The sequence below is a fragment of the Chinchilla lanigera genome, unplaced genomic scaffold, assembly GCF_000276665.1.
Source record: "Chinchilla lanigera isolate Chin_1 unplaced genomic scaffold, ChiLan1.0 scaffold00057, whole genome shotgun sequence".
In the NCBI taxonomy this organism is placed as follows: Eukaryota; Metazoa; Chordata; class Mammalia; order Rodentia; family Chinchillidae; genus Chinchilla; species Chinchilla lanigera.
In genome coordinates, this window is record NW_004955458.1 from 6,306,140 (window position 1) to 6,321,111 (window position 14,972).

General features: G+C 39.7%; 1 long non-coding RNA gene across 2 annotated transcripts; it reads left to right on the forward strand.

Annotated features, from left to right (window-relative positions):
* The first annotated feature begins 9,932 nt into the window (after positions 1 to 9,932).
* Positions 9,933 to 14,264, forward strand: LOC106149937. 2 transcript variants are annotated; one of them, XR_001236436.1, is made up of 3 exons: positions 9,933 to 10,068; positions 11,827 to 12,278; positions 12,836 to 14,264. It is a non-coding gene; the product is annotated as an uncharacterized LOC106149937 (long non-coding RNA). The 2 variants fall into 2 exon arrangements; XR_001236435.1 differs by having other exon boundaries at positions 11,831 to 12,278.
* The last annotated feature ends 708 nt before the right edge of the window (positions 14,265 to 14,972 follow it).

Consider the following 14,972-nt stretch of genomic DNA (forward strand, 5'->3'; position numbering starts at 1 on the left):
AGCTATTGTAAGTGCACAATGAAGCATTTAAATATTTTATGTAAATAAATAAAGGAGGACTGGGTATGGAGCGGTGTCAAAGAGCTTTACTATTCGGTAGTGCTAAATGTGTGTGACAGGTTGGTTAGCCACTGAAAAATCACTCTAATGATATACTCCCTAGAAATGTCCCCATTTGCCTTAGGAAAAAAAAATCCAACTAGAAAAAGCTCAGTGTCCAGCGCCATCATAAAAAAAAGGTAGTCTACCACTGAACGGCACATGTAAGATTATGTAAAAGCATTCACAGATGAAGGAAGTGTCTTGAGCAGTGTCGAAGTGGAAGGTAGAGGAACTCAATACTGCTTCAAAGAGAAGGCACAAATAGGATTCCTTATTCATTCCTCCTCTCAACATGTATGTCAAGCCCTTCTATTTACTAGGTGCAGGTTACAAGATGAATGGGACACAGTCCTTGGAGCCTTTGTGCCCGAGTGTTAGAAGACACCTCATACTGAGGTGGTAAGTGAAACGGAATGGAAGAGAAGCTACACCGGGTCATACCAAGGAAATACCCGGATGGACTGCATTTTTGAACAGGTCTCACTGTGAGACAAAATTTAAAAGTTGTATGGTACCTCGGTTCATGAACTCTCCAGGATTCTGATGGCAAACCAAAGTGGACGAGAACTGAATCAAATTTCTGCTATGATCAGCACTGAACCTTACCATTGAATTTGATTCTGTTCTCACCCCATTTGTGACCAGAATTTGGAAAGAATCAAGTGGGCGAACCAACGTACTGCTTTATAAAGAAAAATGAAGAAGAAAATACGGGGTGTGGTACCATTTTACTGGGACCTTTTTGCGTCCGTGTAAGGCATAAGTACATGGGTAGCAGAAACTTGGATAGAAGGTCCCATTGGGCTGCATGCAGGCCAGGAAATGCGAGGGGTGTACTGAGCAGGTCCATGAGATTTCTTTTCCTGCAGGTTTAGATTTCCATGGAGGTACGCAGTTTCGTGAAGATCTGGTTCTTTAGCCCTCAGACACTGGACTCTGACAGCTCAACATGGGTGGTAATTACTTAAACTGAGTCACTTAAGGCAGTCATTCAAAATACTTGTGCAATCAGGTTGAATCTGTTTCTAATGATGACAGGACGATTGCTAGTTGTGCTGACATCTCTTGAACCCTGATAGCACATTTTGCAAGGAGAGCCCCAGAAGCTGGCTCTGAGCAACTGCTCACATTTTGTACTTGATTAATTAAAAGGAAATGTCAGAGACTTTCTCCCTGATTTGCTTTAAAAGCTAGTGGCTAATTTTAGCGAGGTGCTCTAGTAGGAGGAGCAAAAGGGAATCAAGAAAAGGCGATGGAAGAAAGTAAAAGAGAAAAAATGTATAAAGATGGAGAACAAAGAAAGATGATTCAGTAGCCAAAGTATTTCTTACTGATTTTAATATAAGATTACTTCGACTTCAAGCTTAAAATTACTTTGATTTGGTTTTGTGTCTTTCTTATTTATGTCCCCACTCCAAATATGAGCTTTTATGAAATCCGTGGTGGGGAGTTTTCTGTTTCCTTAAAATCTGATTTTCCTGATGAACTCTGGGAAATCAATAGGCACCTCATACGTACAATATTTGGTGTGGTTCAGTTCAGCAGCACGGCTTGGAGGTGTCCTGAAACGTTCATCTAGTTTTGACACATCCTTGGTTGTGAGAAATCTTCACTTATCTGAGCATCAGTTTCTTGGAAGGGTTGGTTTTCATGGTCTCTCACAGTTCTAGAATTGCCTGATTCTCAGTTCTGGCCAACTAAACATCACTGATCTCCTTTATCTTTTATATTAATGATGAGCCTTTGTTTCGGTATAGTCACTTCGTGCAGGTCTCAACAACACACTTTGTTGCCACAATACAATACTGAACAAACTTAATCCATGGCGGATTTAGAGTATTTATTTATCATGAAGCTTGTGTAGGTCTGTAAGTTTCATTTAGTCGACATGAAATTAAAAGGTTGTGGGAAAATATATTTTTTCACCGTTTGCACAGGTATGCTTTGATAGGGCTCAACAACCGCCCATGAATAGGGTCCTGCTTTATTCAAAATTTGTACCACTTGTAGTCTAAAGTTCTAAGCCCCCAAACAAAAGCCAAAGTGGAAGGCACAGGCATGCTCAGACAAAGAACTTGAGGCAGGAAAGGGAGAAAGAACACTCCACGGACAAATTCAAATGTAAATGTTTAGGGGATTAGCTTCCCAGGGAAAATCTTTCTCGTGTGTTCCACTTTTGAATAATAAAAAAAAATCTTTAAAATTACATTGTGGCTAATTTTTTTTTCTTCAGAGAAAAACAAAGAAAAAAATCAAAAGCATCCAGAGGCAGATCTATAGCGAGGGCGACAGTTATGAATAGGTACACACAGGGTCCTTCAGGGCAGATTGCAGGAACTGAGCACAGTTCAGGAAGATCTTGAGCTTGCAATTAATTATTTAGAAAATGCTCTCTTTGCTGCTAAGTAAGCACATAATGTTCCATGGCACAGGAATTAGTTTGAATTCTCAGGCCTGAAGCTAAGGTGTCAGACAGGACTGCTGCTTGCATTTCTAACTACACAATGAAGAGATTCCCCGGAGAGGAGCCCCAGCTTTGTAGCATGACCCTACTGTAAGGATCTTAGCCTGAGGAACAGGAAGATGATTGGGTCTTTTAAACTGATGGGGAAAATGCTGACTAAAAAGAATTGATTAGCAAGGGAAAGTGAAGGATAGAAGCATGAGTCTTGTCTCACGTTGCTCACCTTTTCTCAAAAGAAAGTCATTATTAAGGCGAATAACCCTGTGCTGCATTGTTGAGAATGCTCCTCCTGAGAGGGGACAAAGTTACAAAAGAGAGCCAGGCCGTCCAGGAGGTGACTGTGGCCACTCACAGTGGCATGGAGCTCAGGAAGGAGCGGGCACCCGCCTTAAAGTCTGACCTCTGAGTTTCGGTTCTGCCTGTAATCCTGACCTGTGGCTCACAGTGGTTTACTCCTGTCGTTTGAGATTTCTTTCTCTTTCTTTACTAATGGAGAATTTAGTAACTGCCAGAAATCTGATCAAGGCTGTACACAAATTTGCACTTATCTCACTAAACAAAGTTAGCTTCAAAGGTGGCTAGTGGGACTCAATCCAAGTAAGATGTGTGAGGTTCTTGTTCCCTGGTTCCTTACTTAAAATACGTGACTTTCCTGTCTTTTCTGACATCTTGTTTCTGCATTTTTATTTTACCCAGTGTTTATCAGCGTACACCTTATCTTGTTTGTGGTTTGTCTTCCCCACTAGAATGTAAGCTCCTTCGGGGAAGGAAGTCGTGTTGCTTTTTATGTGCTGTATCCCCAGCACATAGTCCATATAATGGGTGTTAGCTACATGCTTGATTAATAAAAGCTGCACTGAATATACAAATATGCATATGTCTCAGAGCAACAGATAAGACTATGTAATTTTAAAGACATATAGGCAAGTGTGTGTTAGGTATAGGATTTGGCTAAAATAAAACTATGTTCTCTAGTTTAATTCCAGAGTAGAACTGAAAATTTCAAGGCAGAATCACTAATATTTTAATATTGTCCCATCATTCTAACATTTCTCAACTCTGCCATGGCTGTACCGCTCTGTCAACAAACTAGATTAATTCTATCCTTTTTATTTTCCTTCCTAAGCCCATAGAAGGTTAACATCTGAGAAGATTGGATCTTTCTCCAGCCGTGTTGCTCATGTGAGGTCCCTGGCTGTTGACCAGCTATTATTGCCTGTGCCTTTTCCCCAAGACAATCTCTCCATCATTTTTAATGTATTCAATGAATCACTAATAGTGCTTTATGTCATGAGATCTTCCTAGGATCTGAGAAGCCAAAATAGTTCTACTTGAGCCATTTGCCAGTGTTTGAAATACATGATCTTTCAAAGTTGCATGAGATTTGTGCATACCTAATCCAAGAGACAGAGAGGGAGAGGAAGGCCAAAGAATTTCCTGTGGAGGAAACTAAAGTGCAAGGGGCAAGGGAATGGAAAGCAGAGACGCCATCCAGTTCTTGGATTTATACTCCAGTGGAAGTGTGTCAGTGGTTCTCATCCTACCGCAGGGTGACCCAGGATCCACATATGATGATTTCATTGGTCTGGAGTGAGGCCTGGGGCCAGCATTTGTATAAACCACACAAGTGGTTCTGATGTGCAGCAGTGAGAACCATTGAATTGTATCCTGGCCATTCTGCATGCATAATCAAGATATGGCCATTTCTGGATCCATTGAAATATTAGATTCGACTCACTTATCTATACTGTTGGGAGAAGAGGCAAATTAACATTTATGGATTATAGCTGTGTTTTCTATGGTTGGTTCCTACTAATCAGACAAACCAGGAAAGATGTCAGGTTTATTGTCAGTACTGAGTACTAGGCTGTTACTCCCATGACTGCTGATTTTATTTTTTCCTTGTCTTTAGAAGTTCTGGAGAGAGAATAGGAGAGAAGAAAAAAACGCAAAAAGTGTGATAAGTAAGCAAAAGAATTGTAATCGTGTAGCTGGGGAAGGCAGCAATACCTGAAAAAAGTTAAAAAAAATACCACCGGAATACAGGTAGTTCTTGGCGTACAATGGTTATACTTAATGATATTTTGACTTTGCAAAGGTGGGAAGCAATGCACATTTAGTGGAAGCTACATCTTGAATTTCGATCTCTTCCAAGGACAGCAGTTTGCAGTCTGATGCTCTGTCATGATCCAAGCAACAGCAGCAACTCCGCTCTTACTGGTTACGGGCTCATGAGGATAAAAAACAGTTATTCTGTATTGTACTGTATTGTTAAGCTGTGATGTTTAGTAAGTTAGGTGACTTGAATGCACTTTCTGTGTATAATATTTTCAGTCTGTGATGGGTTTATGGGGGCATTATCCCATTACAGACTGAGAAACATCTGTATATCACGAGCCTTCTTAATTACTTTCCTCCAAGATGGAAAACCTCTTGAAGCTACTTGAGCACACTTACAGTGGCACACCCAATCCACAACCTCCTAGCACAGTCAAGGAAGAATCTGAAACTTATGTTAACAGAATATCAGATAAATTGGGTATTAATAAGGTTTTGGGCCAGAATCAGGAAATAATATCCATCACTAATGTGCTAAGAGTAAGACTTGAGTTGAAAGGAGCACTCTTTAAATGCCAGCCTTCCAGCTGGGCGTGATGGCACATGCCTGTAATCCCAGTACTTGGGAAGCTGAGGCAGGAGGATCAGTATGAGTTTGAGGCCAACCTGGACTACATAGTGAGTTCAAGGCCAGCCTGAACTACATAGTGAGACCCTGTCTCAAAATAAGTAAGCAGGGAAACAAACAGTAACTAATGATAATAATAATAATAATGCCAATGTTTCACAGGAATTCTGCTGGCATTTAGTGTATAGAAAATATTTAGTATTTATCTTAATTAACATAGCAGATATAATTTCTAAGTCAACTGACTTAATCATTGCATTTCTGGGTTTGATCCATTGGATTGAACCATTTCTCACTTACCTTACTGGCTTTTATTTTGTTCTGGCCTCAGTCCTTCAACACACTCAGCTTTGAGCTTTAGGTTGTGCTACAGTTTGAATGTTGAATGTCCTCCAGAGGCCTGTGTGTTAAAGGACTGGTCCTCACTTTAACAGTCTTGGGAATGGGGGAATGGTTGAGGGTGGGCCTAGTGGGAGCCCCTGAGGTCACTGCAGGGGATTGTGGGGTTCCTGCACATCCATCCTTGTCGTTCTGCTCCACAGCTCATGCAGTGAGCAGTTTGGGCTGTCATCTGCTCCTACAATGATGTGCTGCCTTTGCCCAAGGTCCAAAGAAATGGGGCTGTTTGAACTTGGATGGGAACCTCCAGAACTGTAAGCCAAAATGAACCTGTTCTCTTTATAAATTAATTGCCTTAGGTATTAAATTATAGTAAAGAGAAACTTACGAATAGAGATTTCTTCTTTGACACATTTCTATCTATTCCAGAAAATTTATTTTAAAATTCCCTAATAGTAAATTTTTGCAACCATGGTCCCCTTTATCATATGCCAAACTCCTAAGAATGCTGCTCAAAAGAAGCCTTAGGTAACTGGGAATGAGATCTGTAATTTAAGACAATGTGGGTGAACTACCAACAGTGAACTGCATTTGGATCTGACAGTGAAATACTCTGAGATAAATCTATCTTTCTAGAACATGCAAGCAGACTTTTGGAAGTTGCTTTTGCACTTTCAGGTCTCTAGGGTACTAGGGTACCAAATGCTCACACCCCCATCAGAATTACTCTGAGGCTTTCCAAGCTCTCGTTTTACTCCCAAGGATCAGCAAATCCTGGGAGCCTTAGGTCAATGTGTCACTCTGCCAATTCAAGGCAGCAAAAGCATCACTCATCAGAAGGGCATTTTCTGTGAGACAGCACCACCCCTCCGTGGATACTGAGCTTGCAGAAATGACATGTGCTCCCGGAACAGCCTTTTAGGAAAAGTTAACTGGGTGACACCACTGAACTGTGGGTGCCTGGAGGCCCGAGGTGAAAATGCAAATTTTTAAATATAGGCTGAAGTGCCCACAAAACAATGTCAAGCGAGAAAAGCTGAAACTCTACCTAATTGCTTGTTACCTTCAGTTTTGTCAACTTCACTTGACCTGCTGGTCCTCCCTGCAACAGAGCTGCTGGTTCCTCCTTTCACAGCCAAATTCTCAGAGACTTGACCTGCGTGTGGTCCTCCTCCCTCTGTTTCTTGGGAACGTTATGTCTTGTCATGATTGAGTTTTACTTCTGCTGTCATGACTCTTTGCAAATTACATCTTATGAAGTATCTTTCCGCTACTTTAACCTAGCCCAGTGGGTTGCACACAGTAGAGGTTTAATGAAAGTTTTAATTCAATAGATGTTTTAGTTGATGCTTTATATGATCAGAGGCCACTCCTGACCTCTCAGTCAAAACTTCACTGAATCTCAGTGGCGCTATACCCCTTTTCACTTTTTGAAACCATCTTTACTCCAAGGGGTGTTGGAGTGAAATGACCAATAGAGGTAGATGCCAAATGACATTGGCAATTATTCACCCAGCACTTAAAGCCTGTGTGTGACTTTGGTGGAATGATTTAAAAATCTTTCTAATCTGTCTAATTCCATTTTCCCTCACAATTCAGCTTCTATTTGATAAAACTGGGGTAAAGATGAAATGGATTCATGTTAAAGTACTTTGTAAAGTAACCAAGGTACATATGAGTGTGTGTATTAGCTATATACATGCATATATTTTAAGTTTAACTGACCTTTTCTTATTGTGTCAAAGGAGTATAAAATTAATGATAGTCACATGTGAACATTCCTAAAACCTCACAGGTCTGGATGAGAAAGGGACGGTCATACATCTATTATTTTTAGTCTCAATTTTATGAATTCCCATGCTGATCCTTATAATTTCTTTCATCCTACTAGTTTTGGGTTTGGATTGTTGTTTTTCTAGCACCTTGAGGTTTATCATTTAGGTATTTATTTGGGATTGCTCTATATTCTTAATGTGTATGTTCACAGCTATAAACTTCCCACTTAGGGGGAAGCCAGTGAAGTAGTATTACATAGGACAAGAGTGCATGTAAGAGAAGCGACAACATGAGAGACCAGTGAGTTTGAGGGTAAGGATCAAGAGCAAGACGGTGCTGGAAGATAAGCAGGAATGATGGAAGACATCAGACACAAACTTGTAGAAGATTGAGTGCTGTGCTAAGAACACTTGGGTGATATCTGAAGGTAAGAACATGGCAGTGGGATGATCTCATTGAGTTGTCAAACATGTAACGGCTACAGTGTGGGGAGTAGCTAGTAGTGCAGAAGGGAGATGAACGAAGTACTGCAGTCGTCCAGACACTGATAGGACTTCTCTCAGGGATGTCATCAAGGAGGTGAAAACATTTAGGCATATGTTTTTGGGGAATAGTCATCAAATATAAAAGCTTTTACGGACATTTAATCTCTTTATAATTTGACTACCATCCTCCATTTTAACTTGAACTTACATTTTACTCCTACGTACCCCTTGGGGTTAGTCGAGCTTTGTGTATTCCAGATCTCCTCATTAAAGTACATCATCCTTATAACTAATCTGCAACCTTTTGCATGGTAACATGCCTTAAGAATATGTGGATATTCATTTTATAAATTGATGCAAGTAGAATATGAATTCATAAGGTAATATTAATAAATTCTTAAAAACATAAAACGTGAAGGTAAATGAAAATTCTAAGTATCTCTGCCACTCTTGTGGTTGTCTCGTGTTTCACACGCCTGTCAGTGTAAATGCCTGATGAGCATATGTTATGGTTTATGTCTGTGTGTCCCCCCAAAGCCTCCTGCGGCCCTGGGGCAGGCTATTAGAGTTTGAATATGGATGTGAGAGCTGCACCCACCCGGAGTGGAGAATTTGCATATGTAAGGGAGAGGAAGAGAGTGCTTGAGGGCATTCCTCCCCCATTCCGCCCTGGTGTGTGGTGGTTGCTTAGCTGTGTGCTGTCATCCTGAGATGCAGCCCTCTGCAATGTGCCACTCTGCCTTATAATCTGCCAAGTACGGATTGAAACTTCCATGAACTGTAAGTGAAATAAACCTTTCCTTCCTTAATTTTGGGCATCAGGTATTTTGTCCCAGCAGCGAGAAAAAAGTAACCAAGACAGCATATCTCTGGATCATCAATTTCTACTGACTCTTTAAAATTAATGTCAAACTACTTTCCTATGAAATCTCCCTAAAGCTTCCTTTGTTCTTGTGTCCTATAAAAGTTTAAATGCTACCACCTTAACTAAACCTAACATTTATCACAGCCACAGTAATATTTGTTCACTGGAGGAAGAATTTAACAATTTTAAACAAATCCTTCTTAGTCATTCATTAACCCAAGAAAGTATCCATTGTGAACCGTGAATCAAGTCGTGAGGTATCAAAAAGCTACATGATCAGCAATACTTCTTCTTTTGTAGAACTGATCTTGAAGGGAGGACGTGGTAAAAAATAAATAAATAAATCATAGACTAAGATAACTTTAACTGAAGAGTGATAACTTTCTATGGAGAAAATCACGTAATTGGGATACTGATTGGTTGATATCATGCATGAAGGTCACTAGGAACTTGCTAATGCAGCTCTCTATCCTGTAGGATAATGTCTCAAAAGAGTTAAAGTCAACAGAGGTGAATTACAGATGTTTGCCTTTCTAGCTGTGTGGTTTACCTGTCATCATCTATTTGACTTTATCTCTACCTCCACTGTTATTAAAATTATTCAAAATTCACTGGTCACAGTGACCAATTCAAAATTTGAAAGGCTAGCTGGCTCATAATTTGTACGTCAGTATAAGAAGTCAGCAAGGCTAATGCTAGCTGACATAACAAACCCTCAAATTTCAGCTACTTATACTTGAGAAATACATTTCTTATTTACATAACGACTCAGTGTGAGTGTTATTTGTCAGCAGATGACCTTTTGAGACCCTAGACCCTTTCACCTTTTGGCTTCATTTTCCTGTGAGACATTAGAGCTCTCCACAGTCAGCCCGCAGATAGGGACAGAGGGAAAGAACACAAGTGAGCCTGTAATGCAAGTGGTGATACACATATTCCAGGAAAATGAGGCTATGTTTCTGCAGAGGTAACTGGGAAATTGCTGCGGACTTGCACAGCTCTCGGTGATCCCAGGGAAAAAGGGTCAAGAGATCTAGAAAATAAAGAAAAGAAAGGAAAGCTGAGGTGAAGTGGAGGCCTTCTTACAGACGGCAAAAGAGGACTGGACAATCACAGTACTGGTGTTTATTTATACACTCAGGAGGTTGGTGTCAATCTCAACCTCTCTGCCTAGCAACCAGCTTGCAAGCTGGAACAGCTTGTTTACACGGCTCCAGGAGCTCCCTGTGTTTTCGGTGGGCTTTGTCTTAGCCCCACAGGTGTGACTGATTTCCAGCTTCAGCGGCTCCCAACAGGAAATGTCTTCCCCCATGGTTCTGGAACAAGAGAAAATGGGTTTTGTGAAAGGATGGTAAGTTTTTGTCACAGACTGCTTTTGCAGTGTTTTCTCAGGTCAGAAAAATGTTCAAATTTATTTATCATCACAAAGCCAATGAAAAGTGGCTGTGATAAAATGGGAGTGACTTAATCTCCAGTGATTATTTTTTCTGATGCATTTAACTTCTGATGTAGTTAAGTTCACATGCCCAATTTGCCCTCACAAACTGTCCTATTTTCACAAATCTAAAGAATAAATCATGATGCAATGATGAATTACAAATATAATATTTCAATGCAACACTTCTTGCCACAAGTAGAAATTCATAGCATATACTCTCCAGCTCATTAAACTCAATGCCTCAAAATAGATGGAAGCAGCATTTCTTCTTCAGATAAAGGGATGGTGGCTACACTAGCTGTGAGAATGACTGCCAAAGAAATGTGTAAATTCATTCAATCATAAGCTCTTTGCCCTATGGTGGTGCTATAATAATCCTTGTTGTGCTATTGCTATATGCAACTTAAAAAATCAGACTTAATTATTCTACTTGGTCATATGGGTAAGCCTTTGTTCATCACTTTTTAAATTTGACAGTGTCTAGGGTAGATTAGTAGCTTGACAAATCTCAGTGCTTTGACTTTTTAATTTATTGTGTAATTTTTGTTCATACCATAGCTTCTGGATTTTAGGCACTATTGATAATTCTTGGAAGCTTTGGAATTGTGTTATGATGCTTTAAGTTTACCATTACCCCTGCATCAAGGGAGAAAGTTAATTATTATATTAATTGTATTAGATGTGAATAGGAAATCGAGAGAGTTTAGGAAAAATATGTATAAACTTTTTTAGTTCTTATGTACAGGAATGGAAGGAGAGGAGAGCAGTTATTAGCCTGAGGAGGGCACTCTGAGTCTGGAACTCAGCCAGAGGTGACTTTAGCTGCGGTCACCTAAATCAGGAAAGCTGGGAAATTAGACAGAGGCAGAAAGATGAAGCTAAGCATAAATTTAGAGAAGAGGAGAAATGATCGGGTACAGAGGACACAAAAAATGAGATCGAATCTTTTATTAATTCAACTTGAGCATAGTCATTAACAATAGATAATTCTTTTACTTCTGCTTTCTTCCTTTTCAACTTGTCTTTGCAACCTCGTTTGAGTTTCCATAAATGCTGCTTTCTTTATAAAGGTCTCCTCTCTGTATAGCAAAACTTATGGGCCAATATAAAGATTTCCTCTGCTATCACTTTCTACCATGTTCATGAGGTAACTACTCATTATTTACTTATGCACACAATTTAATAAAATATTTGTTTATAGCCATGCTATCTAATTTTGTCAGTTATTTATGGTGTACACCTCTATTATGCCTCTTTTATGTGTCAGTTCCAGGTATATAAAAATGCAGTAATAAAAATATATTGATATCAAGAGCCTTATAATCTAATGGGAAGAGACAAGCATGTAAATGAACAATTACACATAATTCAACAACTCCATTCAGCGTGTTTGACTAAAGAAATCCACTTGCTTTTTTTCCACGATACCACCGAAATGACAGAAGAAATATAAAAATAAATCATAGTACAATTAGAGCTACTGGGCATGCCATTGGGCAGAAAACAATGTCACTTACTTATTTATTTTTTCTTTCTTTAATTAGTATTTGTTTTTAATGCATAATGTTGATCTTCCTTGTGTAGAGTTGGAACATGCATATAACAGATTTTAATTCCATTTATCATCTCCTTTCCTTTCCCCTCCCCCTCTTCTCCCCCTTCCCATTTGAGAAAGATCTAACAGCATGTTTAGAAGTCACTATCAACCTGCTAGATATGCTGATGAATTTTTGGAAGACACAGAACAGATGGAATTGGATTGACAGAGGGGTGCCTGTGACCCATAAATTGAAAGCGGATACCATTTAAGTGTGAATTTTCCCTGCTGAATAGAAGGCAAAGTCCCAGATCAGAGATTCAAGACTTGCAAAAAAGAAATAAGCCCAAAGATGGTCACTGTGGCGATTATCAAAAAGTCTGAACCAGCATTTGCTGCAGTTTATAAACATAGAAAAGATTCTTAAAACAAATGGAACAAAAATTCAGCACGAATATTGATTCCAGGGTAAGAGTGGAATAAAGCAGGAGAGAAGAGCTCCGAGGCTCAGAAGGCAGCTTCCTCTGCTTATATTCTCCTGTTCCCAGTACCTGCTGAGAAAGCAGAAGAAAAGTGCGCAAAGAAAGTAAGTTTTCTGATATGAATCAAGAATTGGCAGAGTAGGAAGAAAACTAGAACAAGCAAACAATAAAGATACATACATGTTTCTTTCTATACGAACATGTTCCCTTCCTCCTTTTTCCTCTCTTCCTCCTCCTTTTTATCCACCCACCCATTCACCCATCCATTCAGCCATCCATCCATCCATCTATCCACCCATCCACCCACCCATCCATCCATCCATCTATCCACCCATCCATCCATCCATCTATCCACCCATCCATCCACCCATCCATCCATCCATCCACCCATCCATCCATCCATCCCAGAGAAAGTACCAAAAATTCAAAATGCTTTCCTCTATGTGGAGATACTACAGGATATTTTACATTTTATTTTTCTGTATTTTTCCCTAACATATCTTACTACCACTGCTCTACACTTTTGATTAACACCACCAGCTTATGTTTTGTGCCAGGTTCTAGTGTATATCTGTATTAGTTAGGGTTTGTCAGAAGAAAAAAAACCAAATATATATTACATTAGTTATATTATTTATGTCATATTATGTTATATTATTAGGTCTGATCCTGAAGAGGAAAAGCCTCAATAGCTTCTGCAGAATCAGAGGTGGAAGAATCTAAAATGGCCATCTGTGTACTGCAGAAATGAAGCATCCAGTGGCAGTGAAAAGTCAAAGGCCTGAAAGTTCCCTGCAGTCACCAGTGTGAGTCTGTGTTGGAAGGTGGAAATGTCCCCTCTGCAATGCCAAAGAGGCTGCACTGCAGACTGAAGAGTCTGTACTGCAAAGCCGCCTGGCCTTTCAGAGCAGCCCGGAGACCAACATCCAAATGCAATGATAAAGACAGGATTTCTTCCAGATAAGAAAAAGAGAGATTTCCTTCTTCTTTCTTTTATTCTTCCATCCCGGGTACAAGTCTACTAATTAGTCCCGCCCACATCCAGGATGGGTCTTCCCTCCTCAGCTTTCAGCTTACATGTCAATCATCTGCTGATGCACCCAGAGCTTTACTAAGCTGCTAGGCAATTCTTTTTCTTTTGTTTTGGTTTTTCTCCGGTACCGGGAACCGAACTCACGACCTTGCGCTTGCCAGGCAGGCGCTTTTGCCGCTGAGCTAAATCCCCAGGCCCTGCTAGGCAATTCTTAACTAAAACTGACATATCACAACTAATGATCACAATATTCTTTCCAATAACTTATCTTTACAATTATATTTTAAGGAAAATGAAACTGAAGTATATTATTTACATAATTAAAATAGTAATGAGTTATAATTTAACCTCTATTCAACTCAAAGATCTTTTCTGTAATGCTCTTGTTGCTGTTTCAGTCTTTTAAAAAATAAGGGCACAATCTTTCATCATCAGCTCATTCTTTTGATGGGATTTTTAGGATAATCTGTTAGTTCAGCTTCTCTGTAAGTTGTTCTGGGTGTTGTCCTGCGATAGTATCAGCTCCTTTTAATATGTGCTATTTTAGAATGATGCAGGTAATGTTGGCACTGCTTTTCAGTTTTACAAGAGTTTGATAAAATAAACATAACAGGAGTCTAAAAAGGAAGATATTTTAACATTTCAGAAAATGAAAGTTAAGTGGATAGTCCAGGCAGAAGCTGCTTCACACAAAGACGGTAATAAACATGAAATGAGTTACCAGAGAAAGAAACTGGAGAAAAAGATTGTAAATGAGATTGAGTCACTTAGATTTATTTTTCAAGAACAGTCAAGGATTACTGGGAATGGAAAATGGTAAAATTGAGGTCAATTGACAAGACGGGGCCAATGCTATGGAAACTCAGCTACGCTTCTAAGATCCACATTACGTCCAGGCCAGATTGTGTCCCTCAGCGAACTTTAATAATATCCACACCAAAAGAAGTATGGGGGAAAATTAATATATTTACAAAAACATCAGCATTTCATCTCCTGCCAGAAATGTTGATAGCAGGGGTTACAAAGGCTAGTACTTATGCCTAATAAAGAAAGAGCAAAAACCTTTTTTTGTCAAACAAGGCATGTTCTTATATATATATATATTTCATTTTACTTTCTTGGTCTTTTTGAGACGGAGTCTCACTATGCAGTTCAGGCTGGCCTTGAGCTCACTTTGTAGCCCAGGCTGGCCTCAAACTCACAGCCATCCTTCTGCCTCAGCCTCCTGAGTGCTGGAATTACAGGAGTGCGCCACCACACCTGGCATGTTCTTATTTAGTCCTAACCTACTTTTTTACTCAGAATAGTTTGTCATTAAATGCTTTCCTGACAAGATACGTGACAGCTGTTTGTGCCAGCTTGAAATTCAAATTTAAGAGCTTAAAAATCTATAGTACAGCTTTAAGGAAATATGATAAATGTATAGTGGCATATTTTCTGTGTTTTTCCCTGACAGTTTGGCCTAAACTTGACTTATCTGAAATCACTATATCTTGATTAAGTGGAACTCAATCCTCCCAGCTTCTGAGGCCAAAAATTTAGGTTTCCTCAGTTCTCCTTTCGCCTCATTCTCTACCTTGAAACTATTGGCAAAATCTATTGGCTTTGCCTTTTAAAGTAATCCTAAATCTGGCTCTGGCACTACCTCAGTTGGCAGCCTTCTAGCCCGGGCTGCCGTCACCTTTGCCTACATTTTATAGTAACCCGGTGACCAGCCCCTGTGTCTGTTCTCCTCCTCCTGTGCTGTGAACACAGCAGCTACAGT